Consider the following 20,539-nt stretch of genomic DNA (forward strand, 5'->3'; position numbering starts at 1 on the left):
AACACATGCTCTCGTAAGTGCAATCAATTCCGCCGCTTGCGCGGAATTGTGCGGGATACGTGCAGCTTCGACAACTGTATGTAAAGTTGTCACGGCATATGCTGCAGTGGTATCGCCATTTGGTAATTTAAAACACGAGCCGTCAACCCACAAAGCATCATTACAATCAGGAAGAGGAGTATCTCTTAAATCTATCCTCCCTTTCGTCTCTTCTTCTGTTCTCAAGAAACAATCGTGTTGCTCTTCGCTATCTTAGTCTGTCTCAAGCGAAATCGGGAACAACGTAGCCGGGTTTAGGGTATTGCACCTCTTGATGTGCACATGGCTTGCTAGCAACGTAAGCTCATACCCTGACAACCGAGCACTAGTCAAGTGCTGTGTCTTCGTCCGATTCAACAAGGTATCCACTGCATGTGGAACCATAACCACTAGCGTATTATCCATAACCAAACCAGCAGATTGTCGAATCGAAACAGCCGCTGCTGCAGTTGCTCTCAAGCAACTCGGCAACGCTCTAGCTACAGGATCTAATGTTGACGAAAAGTACGCACATGGGCGTTGCTTCCCGCCAAATTGTTGGGTCAAAACAGATAATGCACATCCCTCTCTTTCATGGACATACAATGTGAAAGGCTTACTGTAGTCGGGAGTACCCAACACAGGAGCCGAACACAACGCATTGCGTAGTTCAGAAAAACTCTTTTGGCATTCCTCAGTCCAAGGAATCGGATTTGGAGTATCCTTAACCGTAAGAGCTATCAAAGGTTTCGCTAGAAGGGAAAAATTTGGGATCCACTGTCTACAGTACGACGTAATACCCAAAAACGCCCGTACTTCTCTCTGTGTCGTAGGGACACTCATTCTCGCAATAGTCTGAATTCTTTCTGGGGTCAGTTTCCTTCCCTCCTTCGATAAGAGGTGACTTAGATAGGTAACTTCTTGGCGACAGAATTGCAATTTCGAAAGAGAAACTTTATGATGGCATTCAGACAAATGAGACAACAAGGACACAGTGGCATCCTTACATATGTCTTCGGTATCGGCAGCGACCAACAAATCGTCAACATACTGGATAAGGGCTGCACCTTCAGGTAAAGCCAACAAGTCAAGTTGCGTCTTCAGAGCTTGACTGTAAATCGATGGACTCTCGCAATAGCCTTGAGGCGCGCGCTTAAAGCGGAAACTTCATCCTCCTAAAGAGAATCCAAAGATATATCTACTCTCTATGGCAATCGGGATGCTGAAGAAAGCATTCTTCAAATCGATCACCGAAAACCAAGTAGCAGAAGCTGGAATCAATGTCAGTAACGCAGTAATGTCTGGTACAACAGGGAATTGCGGAACAACAATCTTGTTCACTTCACAAAGGTCGATAACAAACCTATATACAGGAGGCTGTGAAGAATCAGTTCTCTTCAAGACAGGCAAAACGGACTATTACACACATTACCTCGAGTCTCTTCAATAACGCCCTTGTCAATCAGATCATAAATGATCGCTAAAAGCGCTCGTTCACCATCACTTGAAATACGATATTGCGGAATGCGCGGTAACTGAGCATTCACTTTCAACGTCACAACATATGGGGGAATGTCTAACAGGCCCACATCATTTGGACCCGTAGCCCACAACGAATCTGGTAGTGAAGACAATTCAGGTGGGAGACAATCTTTCGAGACATATATCGGAGAAATCACATTCTCACCCAAAGTAAGATGTACTCCTGACGGAGAACAGTACAAAGTCGCATACAATCTCTTCAACAAGTCAAGGCCTAGTAAGTTCTCATTACAACCTGTAGTCAAAAGAAGGGGTGCTTCAAACCTACGAGAACCAACAGAAAGAGGCAATGGAACGGAAATCGGAATCATAACGGGGGCGCCAGAAAAACATATAGAAACATTATTAAAGCCAGACAAAGGTGCGCCAGGGAGTTTAGAATGCATAATAGAACTCTTCGTAGCACCAGTGTCTAGCAGAAAAGGCTCTGACACACTTGATGCAATCACTTCCACGTAAGGTCCACTCTGATCTACCGGAACTGAAACAACTGCCTCTCTTTGTCTATGGCTGTCCTAACAATCATTACCTTGCTCTCCATCGCCTTCAACATAGTAATCATCTACATAGTACTGTGTAGACCTACCAGAGGAATTCTGCTGTTGATCGAAACTGTTCATTGAATTCTGCGGAGGCAAAGGGCGCACGTTCTGTCCGCGACCTCTACCTCTAGGCGCTTGTTGAGCACCTCTACCTCTAACACCAGGAGCACTATTTGCACGTTGCAACAAAACAGGACAACTGTTCTTATAATGGCCTTCTTCTCTTTAATATGCACACTGATTAGGTCCATACTGAATACGCTGTTGTTGAGGAGTCTCGTCTCTTTGCGAGTTCCTCGAATACTGTTGAGGCTGCTGATAATCGCGCTGATTATTAACACGGGGTGGATAAGCTTGTTGTAGAAGAACTTTAGTCTTTAATTCCTTAGTCTTCTTATCCGCTCTCTCTAACTCATCCTTACGCCTATTCTCATAGTACTGAGCCGTAGCAAGAATTTGCGCCGAAGTAGAAACAGGCCAAGCACTCTCGGAATCCTTCAACTTAGTACACAACTCAGGAAGAAGATTGTGCACGAATTTATCTGCGAATAATCTCTGGCCACCCTCGGTAGCCATATCCTGACCACTATGATCAACAAAAGTTTCCTCGAAACGCGAGAAAAAGTCTGAAACAGACTCATCTTTCTTCTGCTTACAAGCTGACAATTTGTCCCAATTAACACGGACCTCAGGCATTAAAGTCTTCATTAAAGTGATAATCCTACCAGGAAGTTCAGCAATAACATCTTCAGGCTTAGCACCTCCAACTTGTCTATCATTTGCTGCAACAAGATTCACCCACGAGTCGCCCAATTCATTATCATGATCTGTATGTCGAATGACATTCCAGATGGACTGTGGAATAAGGGTGGGCGTAAAATCCGTTTCGCGGGCGAATTTGTGGATTTTCCGCGATTTCGCGATCCACGAATCTCGCGAAATCGCGGTAAAATCCGTGAATCAGCGGGGACGAATTTTCAGCCAAGCAAGGGTTACAGCAGCAGGTGCAAAAGTTGAACCTAATTTCTTTGTAACCTTTAACAAAAGGGTTACAAACAAATTAACTTCAACTTGGACACCTGCTGCTAATTGCTTCCTGGCGTCTCGTTGCCTACTTGCAACTATTCTCTGACCCTGCTCTGACCCTTGAAGCAGGGTCAGAGAATAGTTACACGTAGGCAACGAGGCACCTGTCCAAGGAATTAAACCTCATCAGGAAGCACTTACAGATATAAAAAACAGGAAGAAGGGAGAGGATGGCAAATACACCCATTTTGAGTTGTCAGGAGGGGTAAACTAAAAGAGACCTTTACAGCACAATTTTCATATGCATTTTGCTAAAAATAAAAAGCTGTATGTTCTGTAGGGGCAACTCAGGAATCTGGCCCTTCAGAGATCCGGCCTCTCTTTCTTTCTCTCGTTCTCTCTCTCTCTCTTTCCCTCTCTTTCTATCTATCTATCTATCTATCTATCTATCTCTCTCCCATAAACGACTGCATGGGTAACTTCGCTATGCAAGCGGCACGCGAAGATGTAAAAATCCCCGCGAACACGCAAAAAACCCTGCGAACACGCAAAAAAACAAAATTCCGCAAATTTGCACAAATTCGCGAATTTTGCGGATCACGAATTCGCAAATCTGCAAATTCGCAGATCGCAAATTTGCAAAATTCGCCCATGCTTACTGTGGAACAACATTCCCATACAGCATATCTATATCCGCCAAATTCATGACGCACGAATTCACAGTTTGCGTAAGTTCTTTATAATATCCTGCCGGTTTCTTCCGCGGATCTGGTAAAGTCTGCTTAAGCGCTAGAACTTCTTCACGCTTCCATGGTACATGAACCCACACACGCTGAAAGTGCGCATCAACAGGTGGATGAGCATTAGGATCAGCAGGTCTCCATACTGAAGGAACCCTCGCATCGGATACTGACGCGCGTGTCTCCTAACTAACGGATCTGGCTCAAACAGCCGTTCAGTAGGGACATCGCTACGAAGTGACAGTAACGTCGACACCACTTTCTCGACATCATGTAGATTCACAATCGTTCCTTTAGCAAACTCGGAACGTAATCGGGACAATTCAACAGGAACTCTACCCAATTCGTCCATCCATTGTTCATGGAGGAACGCACACATAAGCTCAAAAACATAACGCTGCTTTGGTGCTTCCCATTGTCGGAAAACATCCATAATACCTTCTAGATCATACTGGGACTTATACGTCACCCATCTACGTGTCATATGGTCCAAAACCACTCGCTCATCTGTATCGGGCAATTGGCTACGCAACTGTCTACACTCACTCACAGGAGACATACCCATTTGTCCCAAAATAGGAGTTAGACAATTAGAGAAGGCAGCGGTCATCCGCTGCCTAGGAGAAGGAACAGTCGGAAGGACAAGAGGAGACGAAACAGCAGTAGTAGTAGGATCCATAGTCGGAACAGGCATAGAAACAGTAGTAGCAGGAAAAGGCAAACTTGGCAACCCTTGAGAAGGCTGCGCATAAGGAACAACAGTCAACGAAGAAGTTGGCTGTGGAGGAATAACAGGAGGCAAAGCAATAGGTGCTTGCGCGGCCACAACAGGTTGTGGTGGTGCCGTAGCATTCTGCACATAAGGTGGCGGTGAATTTAGCAAATGCGACATCAAAGGGTCTTTCACAAGATCCTTCTCGTCTTTCTGCTCTTTAGCCGGCAAGACTGGGTAGCATCTGTCTACCGCTAACCTCCTCACTCTAAGCATCTGCTCACTGCCTTTCTCTTCTTCATTATCCCTGTATGCAACGGCAGCTTGTACCATTGACATACCCTTCCTATTCTTTTTCGCTAACTTAATTTCTTTCTATTTGGCTTCCTTACGCCATATGCGGAAAGAATCAAACATCGCCGGACGGGCTTTCTTCTTGAACAACTTCACTTCAAGGTTATCTAAGACTTCTGTCTCAAAACTACCATAAAGGGGCAACTGTAGGACACCGTCATTCTTCGTATATCTAATCCAGACCTCATTATAGCTAATAGGACCCACACCATGTTTCACATATAACTCGTATGTAGGAGTTCCGATCGGAGGAACCGGACACGAATCCTCTAACCGGGAATCCCTCATAGTACCACAACTAAACAACTTCCTAAGACTGCTAAAACCAGGCATCTTGCTCACTAGTCTAGCTTAAAACAACAAGGGCAATCTAAAATCGATGAGCTCGTGAATACACGAATCCCTTGGCTTTGGGGCCTGCAGGTACCAAATCAAAGCTATCCACTAAAGGATACAAAACAAACTAAGAACTAGGAGACGCTCCCTTTATACTTAACTGAGTTGTCGATGGCGTCACCAGAAGACCCGTCAATCGTCTCGCTCTACAAACGTCTAAGGCTCCAAAACAGGTCGACAGTCAGGGCAGCAGTCCTTCGTAGCCGTCGGGACGCGGGAAACCTCACAGCAAAGACCTTCGGAACCACGTTGACATACAGGGGTCGCTGAAGTGGCTGGCCAACCTCTGGAATTTTCACACGAAGCTCCTCACAAACCTCTGGCTTGGACCGGTACCGCTGAAGTCGCCCCACGTTGGGCGCCAATTGAGGTACTGGGTTTTCTCGGAACTGATACTATTACAATAACCCAGCGGTGTCAGGGCAACACCCAAAGACCCCGGATTCCCCTGTCTTGGCAAACAGAGACACGGGATACTTCTCGATAACGTCAAAGACCAAAGTTTATTGGTTGCAACCAGGGACAGAGGTCTACGAAGTACACACGGGTAGTTGGACAGAGACTGCACCAATTCAATGAACAAAACTCGGTCTTTTATGCCGAAAACTACGGCTCTGGCAACATCACAATTTACATTCGGAGCATACAAAACTGACCAATGAACTAGTAGCATTTCAAAAAGTAGCGAATCACGACAGTCAAAGTTAATCCCACTTTCCGTTGTCCAGCCCACCAAAACGATCGCACACATGCTTAGTTTCCTGTTCGATCAGGCAGGACAAACCCATCATAAAACCTTCAACTCAGATCGATGAACATGTCGTAAAGGAAAGGCAGAAACAGATGGAAAGGAGATAGAGGAGTGTGAACGGTGGGCCATAAAATCGGACCACGTCCTGTTCTTTGATCTTTATCAGTGCAGCTGCTGAACAAGGAACTGGCTCATCGGGATTCGCCCCAGGTGAGGAGTCAGTTCGGCCAGGTCAACCAGAAGTCAGCTAAGGCGTATGTGTCAAGGACTCGTTTGGCCACAATCATAGGGCCTTTGTTAGGGCAACCATACAAGATGGCTGCCACATACAAGATGGAACCCGAGGGCTCAGACTAAATCCTCAAATGCAGAGTGTTCTCCTATATCGATTCATACGAAAACACTCAGACACGTTAGACTCGCCATTTGTGGTCTATAGAGACCAAAATCGTCCATTTCCGACGATCTTTATAAATCGGGTTTCGGAACTATCGAACCCAATTCGGATCACGGAACCACAGTATGTATGTGGGATTTGTACAGAGCGAACGTACCAAAAGAGCAATGGAACGCTGTACAAAAGGCGTGGACTGTACAGTAGGGGAGGTAGGATTATCAGGGTTGGGTGGCAAGAGGTGACGCTGGTACAGTGCCACAGAAAAGTGGAGGAATGGAGGAGGACACAAGAAGGCAATGAGGGTTCAGGCGGTGAATGTCCTGGATTGGAAAGGGCGAGCAGAGTTGGGTATTATGCAGGACTTTAAGTGGGACGGGTCCTGCCGGTGCTCAGCAGAGTAAGTTTTTGAAAGCAGGTGCTGAGACAGGTCCCTATCGGGCTCTCCGTTTTTAAACTCAGGGTGAAAAAAAAACGTAACTCTGCAGTAGTACCATCCATCACTGCTTTTGATGTAACTTTAAAGAAACTCGTTTTTCTGTTTTATACAGCGCACACTTGGAGCGCTTTATATGAGCACCAGTTACATCACACAATGACATGTTAATTTGTTGAATCACAGGAGGTTGAGACGACGTGAGGCTCCAACCTGCTTTCGTAGCTCGAAAGTCGGCAGCTCTAGCCTTACGCCACACCTTGCGCACAAGAACAGAACATTTTTCAAAATGATATACAACAAAGTCATAGTTGTTGCTTATTTGTCTTATGTATGCAATTTACAACACTTGACAAATCCAATAGTCATGGCTTGTTGTAAGTATAATGTTACATGTTTTATGTATCTGGATGAATGTACAGAAGCAGCAAAATACCAGTGGGGCAGCACACAATTAGGCATGAGCGGATTTTGCGGATTGGCAATCCGCAAATTTGCGGATTTGCGAATTTGCGGATTGCAAAAATCCGCAAAATCCGCAAATCCTTGCAGATTTTTTTTTTATGTTCGCACGGGTTTCTGCAAGTTCGCGAGGGTTTTGAACAATTTCGCAAATTGCTAAATTGTACAAAACGCGTGCGAACTTGCAGAAACCCTTGCGAACACAATGTGCCCAGTAGGGTATGTGCCTCTTGTGTGAATAAAAGGTCAGAGAAAGATCAGTTCAGCAGATGAAGAGAAAGAAGCTCCTGGTCACAGGAACAGCACGGGTATTGCGCTCGTGAAAGTCAAGGATGCAAAGCCTATCCAGCATCACAGCTGATTTTCCACGGTAGATTTGGGAAGAAGGCACACCTGTCCAGCCTCGACGATGCTCACGATTGTTTTTGGGCTAATGAATGAGTCACTGAATTTGAGCATCAACTAGTTCGAGCGACCATGTGTGTGTTATTACTATGCAATCGCCCCGAAGGGTGCAGGGGTCCCTTGAGTGAGCCTATTCATGCAACTATTTTACAATGGCGCCAGCAAGCTGCCAGCACCGTTGTAAAATAGTTACAAAGTTAGCTTGCACAGGAAGCACCTGCTTCGTTTTATCTAGTGGTTCCTGTGCAAGCTAACTTTGTAACTATTTTACAACGGCGCTGGCAGCTTGCTGGCGCCATTGTAAAATAGTTGCATGAGTGAGGGTTCAACTTTTGAACCTGTTACGTTTGCGGATTTTTTTTTGCGGATTTTGCGGGAAATCCGCAAAATTCGCGGATTGCGGATTTCCCAAACATCCGCAAAATCCGCGAGCGTAACGGATTTCCCGCTCACACTTACACACAATGCTAAGTGCAAATTTTTAGGTTAAGTCTTTTAAGCCATACCCTTAATTACATCGGCCACGCCCCTTTGAGAGACCCCCTAGTTTTTTTTATCCCACTTAAAGCCCTGGGTATATGGTCGGGTAAGGTAAGAGGAGTGGCATTTGTCAGGTTGTCAGCTACTGGAGAAATTACATATCTAAGAGGCATTGCTTGAAGCTTAAGTGGAGGAGGGAATGTGGAATGCTTCGTCCTCAATTTTCCAATTCCACACCTTCAGAGTGTTGAAGGAAAATGGCTGGCGTCCAGTTTTCCTGGAGTTTCTGGCTCCCAGTAAGTGATCTGTTACTGCGGGTAATGTTTTAGCCGCAGAGGTCTTAACACTGGATGCCAGGTATTGAAATGTACCATCATTTTTTAGAGCTTTGTAGGTGGTGTACAGCTGTTGAAGACGTTGTGTTTGGGAAGAGGAACACAGTGAAGCTCTTTGAGTTTTGGAGTGATTCAGTAGGAATTTTCTAACCCCTTTATGAGGCATGCTACCTTGTGAAGAAAGCTTTATGGGGCAGAGGGCGAAAACCTGTTACTTCAGTCCAGATAAGTCCAGGTGCTTGGACGGACAATTGGAATTTTTTGTCTGAAAGCAACAGCTCCACTTTGTTGCCCATTGTCAGTTATTGTCAGGTGGACTTATCTTGTGAGTGATATGAGTCTTGAATTTGAGAATGGAGTTGACGTGAAAGGCCAGTTAGTTGGCACTGTCAACAAGTCACGGTGTGACCCTCTCTAGATTGAATTATTTCATCAAGCCAGTCCTGGACCTAGAGTTATCTGCTGATGAAGGCGATAAGAACATACTCTGTCTTGGTGAGATTTGTGGCAATCTTGACTGGTGGCAAGGCACACCCTCAGTAGGACGATGCTATGTCTCGATCAGATCATCCAGAATACCTGTGGGTCATTTGCGTATTGGCAGATGCTGATGGGTCTTTTCACAAATTGACCTTTATCGTAGGATTTGAAAGTGCCAGGGAGAGGATTTGGCCTTGTGGAATGCCATGGGCACTGACCTGGAAAAGCCTATCTGCACAAGCTGCCTTCTTTTCTTTGGGTATGGGTTTTACCACAATGAGGCCACAATGTTGATGTCCATTCAGTGAATCAGTATGCCAGTCAGGCAGGGCTCGACAGTCAGCAGTGCAGAGGACCTCAGAGAGGTCTAGCAGGATCAGAAGTCTGGGCTCACCGTTGTCTTGTCATCTTTGATCTTGATGTCATGACGGAGTCATCAATAACATCGATGGTGGCTGTCTTTGGATTGCACTGGAAACTGAAGATGGACTTGTATGCCTGTATGAAGGAGTTGGGCTTGATCTTGACATGAACCTATTTTACAGCAGCATTTTGTGAAGATCTGGCTTAGGAATTAATTATACTTTATGTGAGAAGTTGGCCTGATATATAGTGCTCACTATTCTAGTGATCACTGTGTATCATACCAAACGACCCTTATTGATGATTGGTTGTAAGTCAACCTTATAGACCAGCTATCCTAGTAGCGTGGACAAAAGCAGTCTTTAGGCTAAACTCTAGAGGGCGTGTTAAGCCTGCTGTTTTACCGTCACATATACCCCTTGAACACCAAGTGAAAAGACACCACACAAGTTGTTATGAAAATAAAAGGATATTTATTTATTACAAGTCTACCCTGAACTCTTTATGAGTCAGGGAGCTAAGCACGATACAAAACTCTTACGAAAATACTTCAAGTTGCACAATTTACACAAATGCCCGAGGGGCACGAAAAACCATATACACTAAAAGTGGAACGCGAAATACTAGCAGGTAAGTAACAAGATCCAGAGGCTTCAGGATCGCTAGGACTACACTACTGAACCCTAAGGTTAGGAGCAGGAGGCCTAGGGAGATCGGGTGCAGAGTGTGCACTCTCACGCGGGATGCGGGACAAAGTCTATGGAGGCTAGTATTTCTTAAGTTACTGTTATCGGACGAATCCGACTAGATAGACTAAAAACGACAAAGGATCTGGACACTTGAATAGTGAACCTGCGTTGGAGCACCGAAATGCTCGGGTTACCTAGCCCAGGGGCTGCGGCTGCATAGGGTTCAAAAGACGTCGGGAATCCTCGTTGTAGTCTATGGAGCCTGAAAGAAGAAGTTGCTGGCAGGCGACCAGTGAAGAAGTTCGGTGTGATCCAAGCCTGGATCGGTGATGGAGACGACCTGAAAGCAGAGGGGACTCAGTTCTTAATCACTAGCCAGTGATTGTGTGGGCACCAGGATGGCACCGGATGAAGTCACCTCGACCAGGTGAGTGGGCGACGCTGGACTCTGCAGTTACATGGGCTAGGAGGCGTTGTCGGCGACCAGGCTGGAGGTGCGAGCTGTCCCACAAAGGTATCTGCTGTCGGCGATGCTGGACCCAGGATTGGGGCAACAAACCTTGGCAAAGTCAAGCCCACGCGGTGGAGTCAAGATGGCGTCTGGAGTGGACCAGGAGGGTCCGGGGTGCTCCTCTCTTGGAAGGGAGCAAGGGCCAGTCTGGAGCAACCAAGCCAGCATTGAAATCGTCGTGGTACGTCGTCAGGAAGGCCACTAGCCAACGGGCAAGTGACCGGACAACGCGGTGAGCAGCAAAGAGCAGAAGGGCCCCACCCAGATCTCGTGGATGCTGGGGGGCTGGACTTCGGTGCTGGAGCTGCTCAGGGTTAGGGCTTCTCAAACCCCAAAGCACTCACTCGAGGATCCCTCGGCGGTCGTGCTGGTTAAGCGTCGTGCAGTTTCAGAAGATGGCCGGTCCCTCAGGTCTCGTCACACCCACGAATCTCAGCTGGGCTGATGATGCAGGTAGAGGTCAGAGATGCCAGGGAATCCGGGTCTCGTCGAGCTGGGCAGTCTTGCTCCGGAGGATGGACTTACAGCAAACCGCGATGCTTAGATGGTGCCTGCGGGTGCAAGGTGGCTACTCCTTAGCCACATGGGAGAGTCTTCAGAAAGTATCAAGAGTTCCTTTCGTGGAAAGTAGTTCAAGATTCAGAATTATCTAATTTGGGAAGGGGGCCCGCTCCTACCTTTATTCTAAGAAAAGGGGCTGGCACGCGACTAGGTCCTGCCCATGGGTGGGACCAGGAGGGGGGTGGTTACACCCCTCTCCCTTGTCCGGACTTTCCCCAGCTCAGGGGCTGGGGTGCCCCTGGAACTGGTTTTGGCCGGCATATGCACAGTGAGCACCGGGGTGCCACTTGCAGTCACCACCCTCTCATCCCTACCTGGGATACACAAAACCCTGTCTGGGATGGTGCTAGCACCGCCCCGGACAGGAAACCCTTTGTCTAAGCTCTCCTCGCTGGAAGGACTCCCAGCAGCAGGAGGTCAGACTTGTGTCTGTGGTGGCAGCATCCATTTTGTGATGCTGAGGCTCGAGTTAACTTTAACCGGGGTTCACAGTTACATACATGTCGTGTCCCTCTAGAAGGGTGGAATGCTAACCCCGTCGCCAGAATTGGTGAGGGGTTAGTATTCCAATTCGTATGACACCTTACTCGACATGTTTTCATAAAGCGATACCAAAGTTAGCAAATAACCGCAAGGATTATAATGCACTTAAGAGTATATGGTACGCGTTATCATGGAACAGCTATTAGGACTTGGTTCCGCAAGCTGCAAACGGGCTCAGCTCATGCCAGAGCACCATCTCACATAATTCCTAGCACTCTGCCTTCAGGATTGTTAAGGCCTGCCATAGGAGTGACTGATAGGAATACATGTGTCCATTTTAGGATTAGATATAGGGATACTATATCTAAAGCAAAGGGTGTTTACACCACCTTGCCCCAGCTGTCGTGCAGCCAGTTGTGTCAGATTTGGATGGCCAGCCAGGGGTGGCATAATACATGCTGCAGCCCCTGGTAGGCCCTGGGTACACCTATGCCCTGGATACCTAAGGTATGCTGTACAGGGACTGATAAGGGGGCCCAGTATCCAATTAGATATGTACCTAAGATACATGGAATCCCTTTTACAGAGAGAGCAGTGGGCCTGGGGTCCTGAATAGCAGGGTCCCAGGTCAACTAAGTCGAAAAACCAGCAAAACACCAGGCAAAAAGTTGGGGGTAACCATAGTCAGATATCCACCTTCCTACACTTTATTGAACAGTATTTGTAGAAATCATGTAGGTCATTATTCAGTTTTTTGTACCTGCGGAAGATTTTATCCAGTTATCAGTAGCTGTGTCTGAGCGTCTCAGGATATTTCCTTCATGGTGGCTGATGGTATAAGAAGTGGTTTTCAAGAACCAGAATACATTTTCTAACCTTATGGTGGGATGGGTGTTGAATGTTACAAGGAGGAATAAACAAGTGACTGTCTGGATGTGAGAATCTCAGGTAACGCTTTATATTGGTGTAAAGATGAAGTCCAAGACGTTTGCTTTGCTGTGGCCTGAGCACTACACCTTTTCTATTGAAGGATTCAGGACACATTCCTGGTAACTTTGGCTACCTCTGGCATTATAACTGGGGACGTTGTGTACTCATCTGGCATCGGGGCTCCATATGTTTTATCACTGAAGTGCAATTGGGGAAACATGACCTGAGATCAAAATGAAAGCAGAACTACTTTTGCAATGTGCGTACTTATGAGGCTAAAGCAGTGGTTCCCAAACTTTTTTGACCTGTGGCTCCATTGACTAAATTGACAGTTGGCCGTGGCTCCCCACCATTTTTTTACCGGTGGGGGGATGTAAGCCCGACCTCGGGAGTACTTCCAGTTGTCTTCCTTAAATTAATTGGGACGCTTTTTTATTTTCCAATTGATGAAAAGCAGAGAAAGTCTTGTTTTGGAGCATTTGTGATCATTAAATGTTCCCTGGCAGGCCAAAACATGTCAAGTTACTTACCAGAAAGATGGCAGTAAGCTGGGTTATGCATTGACAGTCGCATGCCATGTCACTGTGCACCTGCAGAGTCAGTCGCCTAGTAAAGTTAGAACCATAGGGATGGGGCAGTCAGTTGGGTGGCAGACTGGGAGGGCTGGTGAACAGCAAGTAATATATATTGTCAGTGGGGTTAGGTCAGCGAGCATTGGCAGAGCTATAAGTAGGCACACTCCAGGTCACAGGGGCTGAGGCAGGGCAGGAGAGTAAGGTTGGGGGCAGAACGAGATGAATGGCAGAAGACAGGGCTGCGTAAGCTCCAGCCAGCTCAGTGGGGCTGGGGTAGAGCCAGTCTCATGGCAGGAAGAATGGACGGGCAAGAGGCAGTTTTGTAGCATGCTGTTATGGATAAGGTAGAGTCAGTTGCACACGGTGGAGGTGGTAGTAGACCCAGTTACATCCCAGGTCAGTGTGGGACACAGGACATGAATGACTTTGAATGGACCACACGTGTGCCCACTGCCTGTCCCTGCCCAGGGGCCTTTTATCACATAGGTCTGCCGCCCCCACCCCTAACAACCCACTCCTGCTTCAAAGATGCTGTCTGTCATCTGTCGAAATTGATGTGACACTAGCAGCTTCTTCCCGGGTACATACTTGGGAGATGTCTCTGAGAAATATTGCTTTTGGTGCAAATTGTCTTTTCATTTTCGAGCCAGCTGTGAATTGATTCTAAAACGTGCATTACTTTTTTATTCAGAAACGTTTTTCAGGAAATAGACGGTGAGTGATAACAATGCCCCTTAAATTGTGTTCAGGGGTGTTCAGCAGTTACAAACTTGTTTTGCCACTTAATAAATCCATTTGTCAACCTTAATTTTATTGAAGCATTGGCTAAAAACTCGTGCCTTGCAGACTGCATGCACCCTTTTGCAGAAAGTGCCTAGTTACGTTCACTGGACTGTAACGCGAGTTTGCCCACTGGAATTTCGGATTTATAAAATCAGGCGCGGGCGGTGTTTCTTCAAGTTTATACAAAGTGCTGGAACAGCAGCCAGGATATAATTATACATGGCTGTATTTTACATTTACAAGTTGTAGCTATATGTGAAATCATCTTGTTCTGCGAGGGACCTACTATGTGTTCATTAAGTCAGATGCTGTCCTGTTTTCCGACGAGACTGTGGGGGCCACAGCACATTTATAACTTGTCCCTTTCAAACTCAACTTCTCAAAATAAACCAAATAAATGAGTTAATGAGCGACAGTGACTCCCCGTATGTTGCGGCTGGAATAAGCTTCATCCTGCATTCAGGCCCTACTAGGACGTCAAAAGACGCATAATATTTTACTGCCTACACACGTCCATATGCTATCTTTCCCACATTGTGCGCGGCGTCTCTGACTACTCCTAACGGTGTACCAGGGTGCCGCGGCGCACAGTTTGGAACCACTGGAAGGGTCTGATTGTAATATGAGTAAAAGTATTTATTTCGTCATAGATACATTCTACAATAAGTGATGCACGTTTATAGTCCTGGTGCTTCCTTCCCTTGAGGAAAGTAGATCTGTAGGCAGGATACTTCAAGGTATTATCATGAGTGAAAAAGTTTCTAGGTTCTCTTCACTCTGAAAGAAGTGTAAAGGGATCTCTAAGAGTCACCAACACCTATTTTATGTTCCCCTAGGTGATATACCTCGCTCAACACTGCTGGTCCCATCTCCCTTGTAATACTGCAGTCACTGATTGATCAGTAATGGCCTCCGCGCCCTTGTTTCAGTCTTGATTGCCTTGGACAAACTCCTGCCTTTTTTGCTTGTCCTTCATCTGCTGAGTTTGGTGTTCACATTCCCCGTCTTCACGTGTGCAGTCTGCTTGTGGCCCGTTCTCGTGGCCGTTTCTCTCACCATGGCAACTCCTCTACACTGTCCGGCACTCCACCCGCTCAATGCTGTTGATGTACATGTTGACTCTAGTCAGATGTGAGACCCTTCACAGACCTGGTTCTCGGGCCCACTCCTGTTTCCGTCCCTGGCCAGGTTCCTCTTCCATGGGCCCCTTCCTGTGCTGCCATTGAGTAGGCACCGAAGAATCGCGCGTTGCAGGTTATACTTCAACCCCTTCCAATAAGGTGCCTATTCATCTCCTTATGGTACCTGGTTCTTAGCTGCGTACTACTGCCTTATAGACTCACGCACACACAGTGATATGAGTCGGTCCTACAAAAGTAATATATAAGAAATAAGTAAACTTACTGACAATGAGGGTGTTACTATATGTTGATGTGGAATTTGTATAGTCACTGAAAGGACAAAATCCCTTTGTTAACAAACCGAACATTTGGACCGGTTAGTGTCTTTAAACACTAGTCCTTTAACACCAGTTCTTAGGGTCACGAAAATACCATCATACTAGGGATCCAAGAACACTGGGTCTCTGACCTTCATTCATATCCATTAAGTCTCTTAAATTAGACCTTATTAAAGACCTTTTTGCCCTGTGGTGTCCTTTGGCTTTCAGATAGGAATCTCCAAGTGGTTATACATAGCCACAGCATTTTACACCCAGGGCGGCTGGCCAGTCCAGGGAAGTATCCCTTCAGTAGACTGATCATTGTGGATTTCCTCCATCCGATAACATAGGGCATTGAGAGTCAGTCTGGATAGCCATCGATCTCCTTTTGGAGAGGTTCCTTCAGAGTGCTACTGCCTTATATCTTAAAATGACCCTTGGTTGATGTGATTTTACATGGATAAAGAGGCTGTCATCTCTAGGACAGAATAGAGCCATGGGATGGACAGCAGGATTTAGGGCCTGCCTTCACTAGGACTAGGGCTCAGGGGATTGCAGAGCGATCCAGAGCCTCTCCCCTTCAGTAGCGATGAGCTCAAGTAACTGGCCTAGGCACATGTCGTACATCTCCTCCACAAGCCAAAGACACTGGGACAAGGATCCATAGCATGCCTTCTTTATTTGTTGTTGTTTGTTTTTGGGTACTGATAATAACAATAACTTGTTTGATATAACACTTTATACCGCACTTCTGTTAACTCCAAGTGCTATAAATAACCAATGTTTCTATTACTCAAAGACTGATATTCAATTTATCGACGTTGGAAGGCTGACTGTGCAGGGCCGTCTTAACAGCATTATCGGCCCCGGGACAAAGCAGTGCACTGGGCCCTGCCTACACAAACATTCACAGAAATAACAATGTTTAACGGATAATTAGTGTTAAATTATGGTCTGCATGGGGGCCCTATGCACTTGGGGCCCTCGGGCAACTGCCCAGCGTGCCCATGCACTGTGACTGTGCATTGCCGAGGTTCAAACTCATGACCCCTAGATCTTTGCATTTGTCAATGATGAATGCTCCTTTCACTGAGCACTCAAATAACTTTTTCAACGCACCAAGGGAAACAGGGGAAAGAGGAAGGGGGTAGTTCTGATAATCCTGCTTTTTGATCCTGGGCAGGAGAACCACTGCTGAGTTTTTGTGCCACCTTGAGGGTTGGTGCTGTTTCATCCATTTGCTTCCTCCCTCTACAGCTGCTGGCTTCCACATCTTTGGCTTTTGCATGGTTGTTAGAAATGTCTCCTGGTCTTCAGCAACGACCACCTCAGCACCACTGGCGTGGGTAGTGGTAAGAGGGACCCAAACTGTGAATTGTTGTGAATCTTGCTGTTGCAGTGGAATTCTGGAATTCTATTGATGAACCATTCCTCTGAATTTAAGGTGTGGTCATATCAGTATGCACAATTAACTGAAATACCATTCTACACAAGAGAGTCATTGATTACTGGAATGAATACTTGACTGACGAATACATTGTATGAGAAGATGACTCAGTATATCATCCTCAGAAGAGACGTCAATGCAACTGTGTTCCTTTCTAACCCCCATTCCCATTCTCCCTCCTACCTGTCCATAGCGTTGGGCCATATATCTGCAACATTTATAGCAGCAAAGGGGAGGGTTGGATATATAGACACATCTGGTCCTTAACCTCTGCCTGCACAGTTTGTATTTTTGTGGTCAAATGGTTAGCAGGTGCTTAATGGGCAGCATTTAGCATCTGGGAGATGCTGATTAGATGAACTAAGGCCCTTTCGTGCAGTGCCTTGTAAGGCTGCCCAACATATTGAAGTAGAATATCTCCCTCGTAGGTAGATAGTGTAAAGCAGTGATACCCAAAGTATGGCCCGGGGGCCACTTGCGGCCCTCTTGACCTTCAAATGCGGCCCCCTTGGTGAACAGCAGCACCACTGCTGATTATTTGCTTGCACTAATATTTAGAAAAGGATGTTAAATAAATGAGCAAACATTTATTTACCTGCAAATAAATGCTTGCATGTTTATTTAACATGTTTTTTAACCACCTTAAACAATTGATGACCCACCCAGACCCCTCCAGCCACCCTGCAGGCATCAGTGCGACCTTCGGGCACACCACAAACCATACTTTGTGGCCCCTGTGCAAATGTTTGTGAGTACCCATGGTGTAGAGCATTTAATGGTGGTGTGATTTGGCCGTTGAAAAGCGTATTAAGGATGAGGAATGCAGCCTGGTTCAGGGCTTTTTCTAGTTTTCCTTTTATTTTGGTGATAATCATCCGTCATGTGACAAGTAGCAAAAACAAATCCTGCCTGGTAAATTAGTATATTTACAGCATAGAATCATGTATTAAGGCGTGCAAGAATGTTGCACATTAGTCCACAAACTCAGAAATGGCAACAATTCTTTCCTATAAACTTTCTCATAAGGTTGAGAGCTTCAATTTTATTCTTTTATTTTTCTCATTTTTAGTACATTATAATAATTTATGAATCTGTGAAATCAGTTATAAAATAAAACAGAATATAAACCAGACAAAATAATACAACAATAGAAATAATATAAAGCCCAAACCCCGGATACCAAGAAGCAACAACAACCCCCAGGATGTCTCAGTCAGACTCACATATACTCAAACAGGAATACCAAACCATACCCATAATTCTATCATTCAAACAAAAATGACATCCGTGAATAAAAACAACACAATATCATTTTTAGTAGACCAGGAAGTAAGGAGTAGCTCAGTGCTGTTTCCTTTTATTCTATATATACATCTGTATATTTTAGATAATTAACTATAGGATGGTCCAAGGTTTCTCCATCCAATAGGCCTCAATTACTATGAGTGTCCTGATCTGACCGATCTCAACATGTGCGCCGACACGCATTTTGGTATAGACCTCACTCCGAGGTCAACCTTCTTCAGGCCAAAAAAACGGGCTAGTTAAGAATAAATCCAAGGGGGGATGCAACTCAAAGCAGAGGTCACCATGGATATCAAAGGTGAGAAAATGCGGAAAGATCTAACTCAAGCCACTCTGGTAATGGCAGCAATGGCGACGCTGGGTATTTAAATAGAACTGTTGAAAGTTTTGAAATAGGGAGCACAAGGCCTTGGAATCATGGAGGTCAATAATAGTTGGACAAAAATGAACCTCAAAACTATAAATCAGATGAAGCATCTCTATTGCTCTCTGGGTGTCAGGAATAACAAATTATAGGTCCGAAGAGGATCCAAATCTTGCCTGTGGGGGCATCAATCCGTCTACCTGCCGGTACACATACTGATAGTCTTGGAGTCATGTGACAGACATGATGTTGCAATAACCTAATATGGAAATGGCCACCAGAAGGACCAGTGTCAACCAGCGAGGGAAGGTCAGAATGGAGTGGAGTCACAAGAGAGTAGACAGTGTAAAACAATCTTAATGACCCCACAGAGTTGAGAGATGAAAGGTAGATTGAGGGCAACTTGAGAAATAAGCTGTTTATTTTCTTAGGTGGCAGGAGAGAAAAGTGGAGCCTTTGGCCTTACCCAGGTGGAGGGGAGGCTGAAAGAATAAATCAGTTCCATTACCAAGGTTTATGCCTTGGAAACATTGAGGTGAATTGCTAGTGGGTGTCACTAGCGTAGACATTAATTCCTTCATTGTAGGATCTGATGGTCAGGGCCCACCAGGTCCAGGTGTACATGATCTACATGTCCTTCACAGAAGCACGTCCATTCAGGTTTGCCTTGATTATTCCTGCTAAAAGGAACCCAGCCTCTCGCTCACTCCTAGAACGTCTTGAGCTAAGAGTGGATGTGGACAACAATGTTACTTCTCTGAATCTCTTAAACCCTGACACTCCGCACCAGAGGTACCACCCATTGACTTTGATGTACTCCATCTCAGACACGCTTAGCGAGACCATCAAACCCATCGTTGCTCATTCAAGAACATCTCTGTTGGTACTCTCCATGACATCCGGACCTTCCTTGCAGAATAATCACTACTGGCTGCTGATATGAACCTGAGCTCTTACCTCTATTAAACACCCAGATTTTGATAGACACCCCAGATCCTGTCCAAAAAGCGAAACCATCTGCACCATGGTACACTCTAGTGGTCATCTACGAGGACTGATCCATTGGAAGGCAGGAAAAGACTTGGCATTGATGCCCGTTACAAAAGGGCCCTATTCCAATGAAGACTCTACACGAATTCCGAAGGCAGCTCCTTATGGAAGACACAATAGGGTTCTACTCTACAATCATTAGCAAACTCTCCAACAGAAATACAAATCTCTTTCAGACCACCACAAATGGGGGCATATTTACAATGCCCCTGCAGCATTTTCACGCCTCCATAGCGTCACTTTTGTAACGCTCCAGAGGTGTTGTGTGCCGACCCATATTTACAAGGCCACACAAAGCCACCCTGCGTGGCTTTTCATGGCCTTGTAAATATGGAGTAAAGTAATCCCTCAGTATGCGTGGAAGGGGTGTTCCATAGGTGTTCCCATGCAACACCCATGGTTTTCGATACTGCCCCAGATTTACAACATAGCGTAAACCTGGGGCAGTGCCAAAACTAACGCCTTCCCAAAGCAGGCATAACAAAGAGAAATGTTTTTCCTCTTTCTACATGTGCTGCATTCTGCAGCTCACATACAGCGAGGAAAACGCCTCCTTTGGTTGTATCCTGCACAAAAACAATCATGCCAACAACGCAGACACCCTTGCACTATAGTGCCAGGGTGCTTGCATTGGCGCTCGGCAGCAGGTTGTACACCGGTACAGGCAGAAAGGACAGGAATGCCCTATATCTTGTAGATACGATGCACTTCTGCCCTTTATTTTTGATGTAGGGCAGCGCAGCTAGAAGGCTTGCGGTGCTGCCCTATTCCAAAGTATTGTAAATATGCCTGATGGTGTCAACCCCACTGCAGATCCGCATCTTCAGCATTTCATTTAGAAATGCTCAGACATCAACAACTTTTTATGTTTTTAATTATTATTTTTTTGAGCTTTTCAGTAACATATACAGTCATTGGTTAAACAACATATTAATGTACATAAAAATAGCCAAATGGATAGAAT

The sequence above is a fragment of the Lissotriton vulgaris genome, chromosome 2_1, assembly GCF_964263255.1.
Source record: "Lissotriton vulgaris chromosome 2_1, aLisVul1.2, whole genome shotgun sequence".
Lineage (NCBI taxonomy): Eukaryota > Metazoa > Chordata > Amphibia > Caudata > Salamandridae > Lissotriton > Lissotriton vulgaris.